Genomic DNA, 12,283 nt, shown 5'->3' on the forward strand with positions numbered 1-12,283 from the left:
CCAATTAGTTCTCTTTATTGTTTAAGCTGTTCGAGGTAGACTTTCTATTATTTGCAACAGAAAGCATCTTACCTAGTAAAAGAGACAGGTACCAGGAAGTAGAGTGTTTTAAATACACTAAAAAGTAAAAACTGGTTGATCTAAGGCACAGGGTGGAGGGTAGGACTGGCAAGATGATCACCTTTTCTATATAATAGTAAAACAGCCAACTAAACCACAGCCCGGTGTGCCCTGAGACTTGGACTTTGTGCCTGCAACATTAGTGAATTTGAGAAAAATTCATTTTGATGTTGAATAGTGGAATGACCGTGCACTTCACAGAGATGTCCCATTTTGTCTAGCCTGTACACGTTCCCGCTCCTGTGTACACCTGATCTCCCATCCAGGGAGTCCCTAGTTATATGTAATCTTGTGAGAGGTAGTACCCGATTTCCATTACAGAACCCAAAGGAGACAGATCTGTTCTCTCTCCACCCCAAGACAGGCAGGAAGTGGGAACATGGCTTCTGCGCAGCTAATGACATCTTCCTGGGAGGTGACAGCCACGGCAGCAGCACAAGGACCAGGTAGTCCTGCAGCATGGCTTCTGCTATACATCCTGCTGCCCAGCCCTCCGGCCCTTCCTTGCTTCCTTGTCTATCTCCCCAGCCTGCATTGATCCTTCCAGGTCTTCCCACCCCTGTGATTCTCTGAGTCTCTATATCCTTCCTGCCTTGCCAGCAACAAAGATCCCTAACTGACATGAAACTAAGTACTGTGCCTAACATACAACATTATACCACTGTTACATGTTCATTGCTCTGTAAAACCTAACCTGTTTCTCCTAAACTTGGCAAAGGCAATCTACAAAACACAATGGCGGCGGGAGCCTTCAGAGGAGCCATGGAGGAGCCTGAAAGCAGAGTCGTTCTATCTAAGGGTGCAATTTAGGCCACCCACCAGCCTACCAACTGGTGCCAGGCAATGCCATGGCCGTGCCAGCTCTTTCCAGCTGTGTGTCCAGCCAAGAAAAACAAAATATATGATTGCAACTGTTTCTTCCCCTACCTACTCTCATCTCAGGACTTCCAAAATTACTATCTATATTTCAACATACACGAATTCATTTACTGGCATCTTTTGCAGGGTTAAACTACTGTTTAAAATATTGAAAGCATCGTTTCAAAATTTCCTCAAAATCCAAGAGAATGCAATATAAACATCCTATGTCATCTTAAAATGGCCATCTAACATTTAAATATAGTGAGTCTACCCAGTCACTAACCTTAAATTGCAAGCCACCTAGCATGTCAACCTCATCTGTGGTCGAGAACGTCAAAGACCAACATTCCCCAAGCTCTTAGCCCCCGCACACAGAGATAGCTAGACAAAACAGCATAGCCACGTGAAGTGCATGGTCATTCCACTATTCAATATCAAAATAACACTGAAAAGTTATTCCAAATTAATAATTAACTAACTTAATAATAGTTTAACAATAACTAAGATGAGATGGAGGATAAACTGAAATAAATCTCACTTTATCTGGTGGTCCTCCGTTGAATTCAAAGTTCTCAGAGTACCACAGATGAGAACAAACATATATTTTTAAGTTGAAACGCTTTTATTATAGAATTTGAAAGAATATTCACAAGTCAGATCTGAGGTTCCAATGATTAATAAGAATTAATATCAAGTCACTAACATAATTTTAAATTTGAAGGAACTTTTAAAGCAAAGCCAAAAGTCATGTGCAGGAAAACTTCATGAAAGCAGTTACCGGCCGGACGCGGTGGCTCACGCCTGTAATCCTAGCACTCTGGGAGGCCGAGGTGGGCGGATCGTTTGAGCTCAGGAGTTCGAGACCAGCCTGAGCAAGAGTGAGACCCCACCTCTACTAAAAATAGAAAGAAATTATATGGACAGCTAAAAATATATATAGAAAAAAAATTAGCCGGGCATGGTGGCGCATGCCTGTAGTCCCAGCTACTCGGGAGGCTGAGACAGGAGGATTGCTTGAGCCCAGGAGTTTGAGGTTGCTGTGAGCTAGGCTGACGCCACGGCACTCACTCTAGCCCGGGCAACAGAGTGAGACTCTGTCTCAAAAAAAAAAAAAAAAAAAGAAAGCAGTTACCTATTGCTTCAGTAACTGTAAATGATGACTTTTAAAACACACCTATTATAACATCATTAGCAATATACATCAGAGGCAGCACCTACAGGGAGTCTTGTTAGCATAGTAACAATTGTTTTTATCTGACTCCAGTTCCACTCATTAACCTCCCTGTACGGTGGTCATGTATGCATGACAGCACATTCTCTGGAGAATCAGTTCTTCGGTGTCAAGAATCACGCCTTATTCATCTTTATTTCCCTGAAAGCATAGTGCCCAGCCTCTTGCACATGGTAGCCATTCAGTGATATACAAAGGGAAAACAAGTATGCAAATTTACAACTGACAACTGAGTCACACAACAATGCATATTCTCACAGCTGCCAAGGGTTGGTTCCATCACAGCCGACCAGAAGGCAAAATAATCACTGTGGTTTCAAGCCACTTTGATCCATTCTTCCAAAAACATATTATCAACAAAGGACAGGAAACAGAATTGAGCCGCTTGGCTCCCAACAAGATCACTAATGCTTTTAAGAATAACATGAGAAACACATTTGAGTAAGAAAACTGGGCCAATGTGGCATGATTTCATGAACAAAATAACCCTCAACAAATCCTGAAGGCAAAACAAAGGCAAAAAAAGGGGCCAAGCCTATACAGGACGTGATTCAGTACCTAATATAATGAGCTAAGTGATTGAGAGAAACTGGAATTTCCTTCCTAGGTCTTTTACAACAGCACCAAATCTCATGTCTCTGAGGGGGGTTAGATTAAATTTCCATTCAGTTCAGTTCAACCAGCACTTACAGTACTGAGTCCTGTTGTGTTACTGGCATTGTGTGAAGTGCTAAGAACACACAGAACATCATGGTACCACCCCTCCCCACACCACCCCCCAGGAGCTCAAAGTCTAGCAGGTGAGGCAAGAAAACAGGCCACTTTTGAAATTTCAAAAGACCTTTTTAACGATTAAAAGTAATACATGTTCACTATAGAAAAAAATTAGAAAATGCAGATGAGCAAAAAGACTTAACCAAATTGAACACTCTTACGCTTTGGTCTAAATCCTTTTGAATTTATGAGCATCCTTTTGAAACATGACTTTTATATCCAATGAACTAGCCATCACTTCTGCTTTTATAAATTTTGATATATCATCTCGAGGTAAGAATGTGAAATAGACCCATCGGAGCTGTGAAACTGTAGAGCTACACCAGTAGCGCCCCATCACTTTTCAATTCAGCCAAACTGCACGGCCATCTGCCCCTCTGTTTTACCTTCTCCCTTCTCCCAAATTAGCAACCCATATTCATCAACAGCCTGCCCACGGACCATCTCTACCACTTGGCTGTGCTCCATACATGTCCAAAACTTACATCATCTACTACCTGACACCAAAACACCAAAACAAACAAATAAACAAACAAAAAAACCTCTTGTTTCCCTAAATCCCCAAAATCACGATTGACCCAGGTTCTCACCTTTGGTTTCTCCCTGTCTCTTCCCTTCATATCCAACCTGGCTCACTGATTGTACCTCCTTAATCACTCTGACTTCCATCCCTTCCCTCAACAGCCTTCTAAGCGGTCTCTCTGCCCTGTCTGGCCCACACTATCCAAGTCACCTTTTGAAATCACAGTCTGATCAGGCATACCCTGCTTCAAAGTCTTTAATAACTCTCTAGTGCTTTAAACCAGTACTCCAATTTCTTAGCAGATCCTCAGAACAAATTAAACACAAAGTTGCCATATGACCCAGCAACTACACTCAAAAGAAATGAAAAGCAGGAACCCAAACAGATATTCGTATACACATGTTCATTAGCAGCATTATACACAATAGCCAAAAGGTAAAAGTAACACAAGTGTCCATCGAGGGATGAATGGATAAACTAAATGTGGTACATATGCAAAACAGAACATTATTCAGCCTTATAAAAGAAGGAAATTCTGACACATGCTACAACGTAGATGAACCTTAAAGACATTATGCTAAGTGAAATAAGCCAGTCACAAAAGGACAAATACTGTATGATTCCACTTATATGAGGTTCCCAGAATAGTAAAATTCATTGAGACAGAAAGAAGAATGGTGGCTGGCAGGGGCTAGGGAGCTGCTGTTTAAAGGGTACAGAGTTTTAGTTTGGGATGATAAAAAAGCTCTAGAGATGGATGGTGGTGATGGTTGCACAAGAATGTGAATGTACTCAATGCCACTGAACTAACTGAACACTTAAGAAAAGGTTAAAAATAGAATTTTTTTTTTTTTTTTTTTGAGGCAGGGTCCTGCTCTATCACCCTGGCTGGAGTGCCATGGCATCAGCCTAGCTCACAGCAACCTCAAACTCCTGGGCTCAAGCAATCCTACTGCCTCAGCCTCCCAAGTAGCTGGGACTAAAGGCAGGCGCCACCATGCTCGGCTAATTTTTTCTATATATTTTTAGTTGTCTGGTTAATTTCTTTCTATTTTTTTAGTAGAGACAGGGTCTCACTCTTGCTCAGGCTGAACTCGAACTCCTGACCTCGAGCGATCCTCCTGCCTTGGCCTCCCAGAGTGCTAGGATTGCAGGCGTGAGCCACTGCGCCCAGCTAAAATTTTATGTTATAAATACTTTACCATAATTAAAAAAAAAAAATTCCTTAGCAGAGAACACATGGCTCCACAGCCTGACTGTTGCTTTCTCATCTCTCCCGTGAGAAGTCCCCCTACCCTAAGGCAAACTCTCACAACATGCAAAAGTGCCAAGGCCTCCAAGGACACCCTCAACCAGGCCAAGCTAACCAAGCTGTGGGTACATACTGGCCAAAACAATGGCAGCTTCCAAAGAAAGGGCTGGCATCAGGACACAGAGACTACAGGCAGCTGGCTGCACACACCAGAACAGAAGTTCATGGAGATCCAGGGAACGGGGTGTCATTCGGGGGAGCCTTGCCAGGCTCCCGCAGAGGAAGCCTGTCTGAAGAGAGGAATGAAGCACGATGACAGGCCATGTGGGGCAGACACAACAGCTGCTTTAGACGCTGGGAGTAGCTCTAGTTGTAGCCCCTCGGGAGGTTCAGCTGAGCTTCTTGTCTTAAATAAATCCCCCCAAATTAAACCAGTGTGAAGAGCCATTCATCATAGGCAGTGTGCTCTCAGCAAGGCAACTGTACAGACTGCATGCTTATGTCCCCCCAAAATCCATATGTTGAAGCCCTAACCCCTGATATGATGATAGTTGGAGGTGAGGTCTTTGGGAGATAATGAAGTTTAGATGAGATCAGGAGGGTGGGGCCCCCATGATGAGATTAGCGTCCTTATAAGAGGAGGAGGAACCAGAGCTCGCTCTTTCTCTGCAATGTGTGGACACATCTAGAAGGCAGCCATCTGCAAACCAGGAAGAGGGCCCTCACCAGAAACTGGATCTGCCAGCCACCTGATCTTGGACTTCCCAGCCTCCAGAACTGTGAGAAATGAATGTTTGTTGCTTAAGCCACCACCAGTCTTGGTGTTTTATTACAGCAGCCTGGTCAGACTATTATGCCAACTTACCTCCCTCACAACTGTTAGTCTGCCTGTCTGCTCCTCCCCTGCAGAAGGGAGGCTTGAGTTCTCAACGTGCAAAGGCCTCACTGCCTGGCAGAGTGGCTGACACCCAGGGTCCTGGTGTGTAAAGAACGCGTGCACACTAAAGAGGCACAGCCCGTTCTTCCGTCCAGGACTGTTTCCATCATCTCTACCCCTCCTGTCCAGGTCATAACTGGCAAAGGGTAATCAGAGAGCCTCAGATGACACACCAAGAACATCCTCATGAAAGACTCAAGTTAGAAACCAAAGGACAAAACACTTTCTCCGTATTCACCAACCTAAGGGGCAAGTGGAATGAAAATTAGATTCTTTTTTTTTTTTTTTTTTTTTTTTTTTGACAGAGTCTCACTCTGTTGCCCAGGCTAGAGTGAGTGCCGTGGCGTCAGCCTAGCTCACAGCAACCTCAAACTCCTGAGCTCAAGCAATCCTCCTGTCTCAGCCTCCCGAGTAGCTGGGACTACAGGCATGCACCACCATGCCCGGCTAATTTTTTCTATATATATTTTTGGCTGTCCATATAATTTCTTTCTATTTTTAGTAGAGATGAGGTCTCGCTCTTGCTCAGGCTGGTCTCGAACTCCTGAGCTCAAACGATCCGCCCACCTCGGCCTCCCAGAGTGCTAGGATTACAGGCGTGAGCCACCGCGCCCAGCCGAAAATTAGATTCTTTAGAACAACTTACTCAAGTAGCATGACTCCCGCAAGAGAGGGGGCTGGTGGGCCACACAGAACCACATGGATACTCTGCAGGGCTCCCCGAAGCACATGACAAAGTGGGCCTTGACAGGCATTTGTGAAAAGGTTCAAGTGATGCTGATTTCCATTCCTACCAACACACTTGCTTGGAGAAACTTATATAAGGTGTGTCTATTCATAGCATTTACTTCACAAATTATAGTCATCTCACTTTCCAATCCTTTATTCCACTGTTAAAGCCAACTACATATTGAGCACCCCCCTTCCTCTAAAGCTTTCTGCCAAAAATATCTAATGGATTGCCAGTAGGAGGGCTTTTGTTAGGATCTTGGATTAGGGAAGAAACAGGCACAACTACTGGGCCATTTCCATACAGTATGTTGTTGCCTTGTGTTCAAACTCTGGATAATACAAAGGACATTAAATTAACAGGCAGTGAGGAAATCAAATAGATTTGAACTGGGAGTGAAAATAAACAAACAGAAAACAGCAAATGGAAGCCCATACACCATAAAGCCTGACTCCAGCTTTAAAAAGCTCTATGAGGGAAAGTGGCAACTAACTCACCATTCCAGTTATCTAAGGGTTAACACCCCAGAGAGCACCTCTGCATAGGCCACCAGGGGTCAAGGCCAAGGTTTCCTTCTGTTTGGTTATGGAAAGGATGGCCTTACTAACAAAAGCCATCAACTAGGAGCTCAACTACTAATACCCTCCATCCTAGGCACAGGCCAGTTACCAAGGATTGAAAGACAACACCTAGAACTTCACAATTCGTAAAGTGATGGGAAAAAAGTTTTTTCCAACTGTGGAAAGTGAGTATGACAAATATAGCATCTAGACTAATTAGAAGGATTTTTGAGTCAAAAATAACAGTGGCTGCTATAACAACATGGAATGCTTTGGATTACTAACTACCAACTCTCCCTTCTGACCTATGAGCAAAATTTCGAAGTGCCTTTGTTTATAATTAAAGAGCAAGGACTCAGACCTCAGGATCCCAGGCAAAACCTCTTTTAACAGACGAAGCAGTGGCCCCAGGAGGTGTCGCACATCTGGCTTCTGGGAGAGCCAGGGTGAGGATGAAGCTTTCTTGACTGGTCTGAGAATGGTCTTTCACACCGATTATATTAAGCACACCCTTCAATCTAATTCCTAAGTTGCCAGACTCTTCAAAACACCACACGGTTTTTTAAAGAGAAGCTGCCTGTCTGCATTACAGAAGGCTGTAGCAATAGTTTACCACAGAGGACCCTTTTGATCCACCCCAATATGGTACAGCATAGGCTGTGGAACCACAGACCCAGGCTCAAATGCAAGGGAATTCACCTCTGGAATTCAAATTTCTGCTCTAAAAACTCAGGGATGACAACATCCTTCCACAGGATAGCTATGTGGACTGACTGAGAGCACACTCGCCAGATGACTTCCTCCCTTCCCAAATTCCCACTTCTGCTGACCTGGAAGAGCTTACTGACTCTTCGTCCTGTCTTCTGGGAAGTGTGTAACTAACCTAGAGAGTTGCCTCATTTGCAATCGACCTTCCATGGAATTCTAACCCCTGAGGAGGAAATGCAGCCAACATCACTGTCCCCTATAGTCATTGCCTGGACTCTGCAGGTCAGGGCAGGCATGGCTGTCAAAGGGCAGGGAAACTTCAGAGCCCTGCCCTCCCCCAAGGCCCTGCCTCCCTCTTCACCCCCTCACCTTGGACCCTGCACCTGCCTCAACCTAGAAGGTCCTGAATGGGCAGCAAGCAGCCCTGGCTTTAGGGGGAGAACCTGGAGTCATGCTATGAGGCTCACACTGTTACCAGAATTAATGAGCTAACGTCTGAAAAGAGCTACGAGTTCTTGAGGGACAAGGTAGCCAAAAACTATAAACCACTGTTACATCCAGAAACACAAACTCAGCTGTACGGAGGAACGTGCTAATTATAACCAAAGACTTTTCAATTTGTTCCCTCGAGACAGATAAAAAAAATTCCGAGAAGTCGAATGTGTTTAGATTGGCAAAGCTGAGACCCTGGAACCCCGAGGTGAATGTAAAACTGCTCAAATATAACTGGCACATCCCTATAGCTCTGATTTGTTCCTGGCGGGTGCACAGACGCCAAAGACTAGTGATTATTAAATTGAATACAGCCGCCAGGGAAAAACAAACTTCCCTTCCAAATGAATCACCTTTATTAATCAGAGGGTCCCAATCTCATTCCACGTGCTAATATTCTCACCCAAGTCTAGTCCCTTGCCCTCTCCCCCTGCTTACACAGCTTGTAGATTCATTCTTTCTGTTCTCTTTATACTCGACCAGATCATCCCATAACCCAAGGTACTACCTCATTGCAATTAAAAGTCCAATGATTTGCACCTGGTAGGCACTCACATTGGGTTTCCTGTACCCATCAGTTTTGGAGAACGCTCCAGATCAGTTCTGGAGACCCCTCCAGATCAGTTCTGGAAGACAAGCGGCTGAACAAGACACTCATATAAAATAGCCTGAATACACGGAGGTATAACTACCTTCTTTTAAAAACATGGGCCTTCCCATCCTCGGGCTCTTTTCACTGACCAAGCGGAGAAATGTACCGAATTTAGTGCCCTCTTTTTTTGGCATCCTGTAACAGACCACGGACATTAGAACGACTAGCACAGTGGATCTGGAAAAACACCCAGAAGATCCAAGTTGCAGCCCCAGTTCTACAGTTAGCTCAGAGTGAGACCTTGGGCAAAAGGTATAAAACACGTCAGCTCCCTAAGATCCTGTCCCAGCTTCCATCACTGTTGACTCAACAAAAAAGGCTCCACTCTGGAAAGACTGAGTTTCTTCATTTTGGGGTGAGCATGCATCCCGGGTCTGGTTATAAAGAATGTTAAAAACCAAAAAGTCAGCAAATGCCAGTCCACAAAAATCTTTCTCAATGACACTTACTTAGAGGCAAAGGAAAGCAGCTCTCTTTACTGTGACCTCACCATTAAAAAAAAAAAAAAAAAAAAATGTATTAAGAGTATAACCACACACAGCACAAAAGGAGAGGCACAGAACGAAGCGGACAAGTGCAGCCGCGGGGCACACGTGAACACGTGTGTTTACCAGTAACTACACGCTTAGCCACAAAATGGCATCTGCTATTCTTAAAAATTCTTGTAGTTATGAAAGCAAAAAGGAGTCTAAAGATTGCAAATTAAGAAATCTATATATAAAGGAAGAGAAAAATATGCATTACTCAACAGTGCAGCTTTGGTAAAGCCTTTGTACTTGTGGTTAAAAAAAAAAGTTTTTTAAAATAATAAAAATTCAGAAGCTTCCTCAAGCAGTTATCCACTAAAATAAAGTCTGATAAACTATGTAAACAAAGGGAGAAAGATTTATACATTTACATCAGGATTTCATGAATGTTTATTAGTTGAGAATTGATTAAACAAAAATAGTTAAGATGTTCCAAAAAAGACACTGATAATGTAAATTGAGAAGGCAAAACTACTTTGTCATTTAAGAAGAATTTTTAAAGAAAATAACTAAATCACCATGGTGGATTATTTCACCTACAATGATTAAAGTCAACATTCATAACAATTTGGAAGCATTTTGGGTCAATTTCTAGTTTTTCTAACATTAGAAGCATTACTTACTATAAAAATCAAAGACACTATAATTTACATTTATAAATGTTAACTAAACTTTAGCAATCTGCTAATTTCTGAAAGCTCTGCAGAATACAGCAGTTATTTCATATATTTATATAAGATACATACATACAAATGCCCCCCGACATACACACCTTTTCCCCCTTGAATGTAGCACACACGTTATTAACTTATAAAGCTATACAAAAGTCCATTTTTAAAGTTAATTAGCTTGACCACATATAGAGCCATATGACAAATTTTCCCAAGGGAAGTTCTGGTAAGAAATAAAATACACAACAGTGAACTACCCTGTAAAAGCCTGCTTAAGAAAAGTTCACTTCCTTCTACAAGTAGTTTATCAAAAAAGGGCTTCAAAATACATTATATTATAAATCATCAAATTCAAAGGCCTGGAAACTTAAAATTTACATTTCTGACCTTTTGCTTATCTCTCAATAGGTAGGTAGGTAGACAGGTAGAAAAACTATAGAATTCTTTTTAAATGACATACTTATAAGGTCCCCCTAGTTTAGAAATTAAAACTGCTTACCAACTTTTCTTCTCCATTGTTTTTTCCACTGATTTAACCAGCACTTTAGCAGTCAGTTCAAATGAAAGAGAGAGACAAACATTCGTTGTGACAGGGAGAACACACTAAGTACAACAAATATTTTGCACACAGATAAGAAGGGGAAAGTAGGTCAATGTCCTGTGAGTAGGAAGAAGCGGCCTCAGCTTCTATCCAGGACTGTATGATATGATTACCCATCCCGGACTCCCTTCTGTTCACAATGTCCTGCTCTGACCCACACTCCAAGCAGACACGGGCACTGGGCAGGCACGGAGGGAGGAAAGAATGAGAGACGGCTATTGCCTCCCAGGCACTTGCAGTCTGGTTAGGGAAAGAAAATCCTTAAGAGCAATATAACCAATAAAACACGTGTTCTCACAGGGCAGCCGACTCACCTCAAAATGAAGACTATAGAGGTTAACATTTATGTTTAGAAGTGGAGTTATTATGAAGGCACAGGAGGATCACAGGACGGCTGAAGAGGGGAGACTTGATCTTGGCCTTGAAGGATAAGTGGGATGTGATGAAGCAGAAAAGAACTTTGAAGCAAGAAGAACGAAACATATTCAGAGGACGGTGACTAGGCAGAAGTACAGGGTATAGGGCACTGGTGGGCAAAGAAGCCGGGGTGAAAAGTGAGCTAAGGCCTAGACCCAGTCAGCTCCGAGGAGCGGGGTGGTGGGAACGGGTGTGAGGAGAGAGGGAAGCATGGCACAGCCTCTCTAGTGTGTCCGTGCTGCAGCCATTACTGATGTCAATGCACCAAGACGGAAGACAAGTGGGACTGAGAGTCACCGGTGACAGTCTGATGGAAAATAAAATTGAGGACAGCCACTACATACAGATGACAGGAAGCCACCAAAACATTTTTGAGCAGGGATAGAGACAACAAATTTAAAGGAGGATTAAGCAGGGGACAGATAGTCTCAATCTGTTGGGAGAATGACTAGCTGCAGGGAGGACTGCTCTGCGCTCTGCTGAGCCCAGGCGCTGCATAACAGTGGGCCAACTAAGGGGGAAAACGGACTGAAATCAAGTTGTGATCCTGCGGGATTATGTCCGCCCCAAAGGGAGCCTTTTTCTAATTGCATAATGGCCCTGCAAGCTAGCAGCAGGGAATCCACCTGGAGCACAAATCCAGTAGTTCAGGAGTAAGAACTAGGGTGGTGCTAATGGAAATGAAACAAGAGGAGACGTGCAAGAGAAATCACAGATGAATCTATCATAAAAGGTGGGAAACTGATGTGATGGAGGGTGTGTGAGAGACAGAAGGGTTTAGGATAAAGTAGAGCCCCTCTTATCCAAATGCATAAAGACTGGTAGGTTGACATTTCTTCTAAGTCAGTTAAATTTAGAATTCATAAAAAAAGTTACATATCTAAATACATTATTTTAAACTAAGCCCTATAAAGTGCCAAAGACTTTTATTTGAGCATATGTACCTGTAGTACTCAGTGGTCTTTCTTTTATAAATCATCCTCAAAGCATCATCCTCCAGGTCCAATTTCCTTAAAGAACAGTGAGGCTGTGTGAAGACACCCAGGAAGCAAAGTGTGGCAGACTGCATTGCCCCTCACAAACGCCACTACGGCTCTCCATGGTTAGATCACACACCCTCGCATTGCTGGATTCAGGCACACAGCCTTCCTTCTGCTGCACGGACCCTCAGAGGGTGTCCTGAGTGGGGATAAGGACAGGACAGAGCTAAGGGCCCACCTGATCCCC

At 43.3% G+C, this 12,283-nt stretch overlaps 1 protein-coding gene across 4 annotated transcripts in view; it reads right to left on the reverse strand.

Annotated features, from left to right (window-relative positions):
* Positions 1-12,283, reverse strand: part of MYO1B (myosin IB) — a 175,532-nt gene that overhangs the window by 147,343 nt on the left and 15,906 nt on the right. For 3 of the 4 annotated variants that reach the window (XM_069490463.1, XM_069490383.1, XM_069490538.1), the window contains exon 1: positions 10,538-10,623. The exons of the other annotated variant lie outside the window; for it this stretch is intronic. The gene's annotated coding sequence lies outside the window, so the exon portion shown is untranslated. Of the gene's footprint in view, positions 1-10,537; positions 10,624-12,283 lie in introns of those variants that run through there. 4 annotated transcript variants of the gene reach the window in all.

The sequence above is a fragment of the Eulemur rufifrons genome, chromosome 1 (assembly GCF_041146395.1).
Source record: "Eulemur rufifrons isolate Redbay chromosome 1, OSU_ERuf_1, whole genome shotgun sequence".
Lineage (NCBI taxonomy): Eukaryota > Metazoa > Chordata > Mammalia > Primates > Lemuridae > Eulemur > Eulemur rufifrons.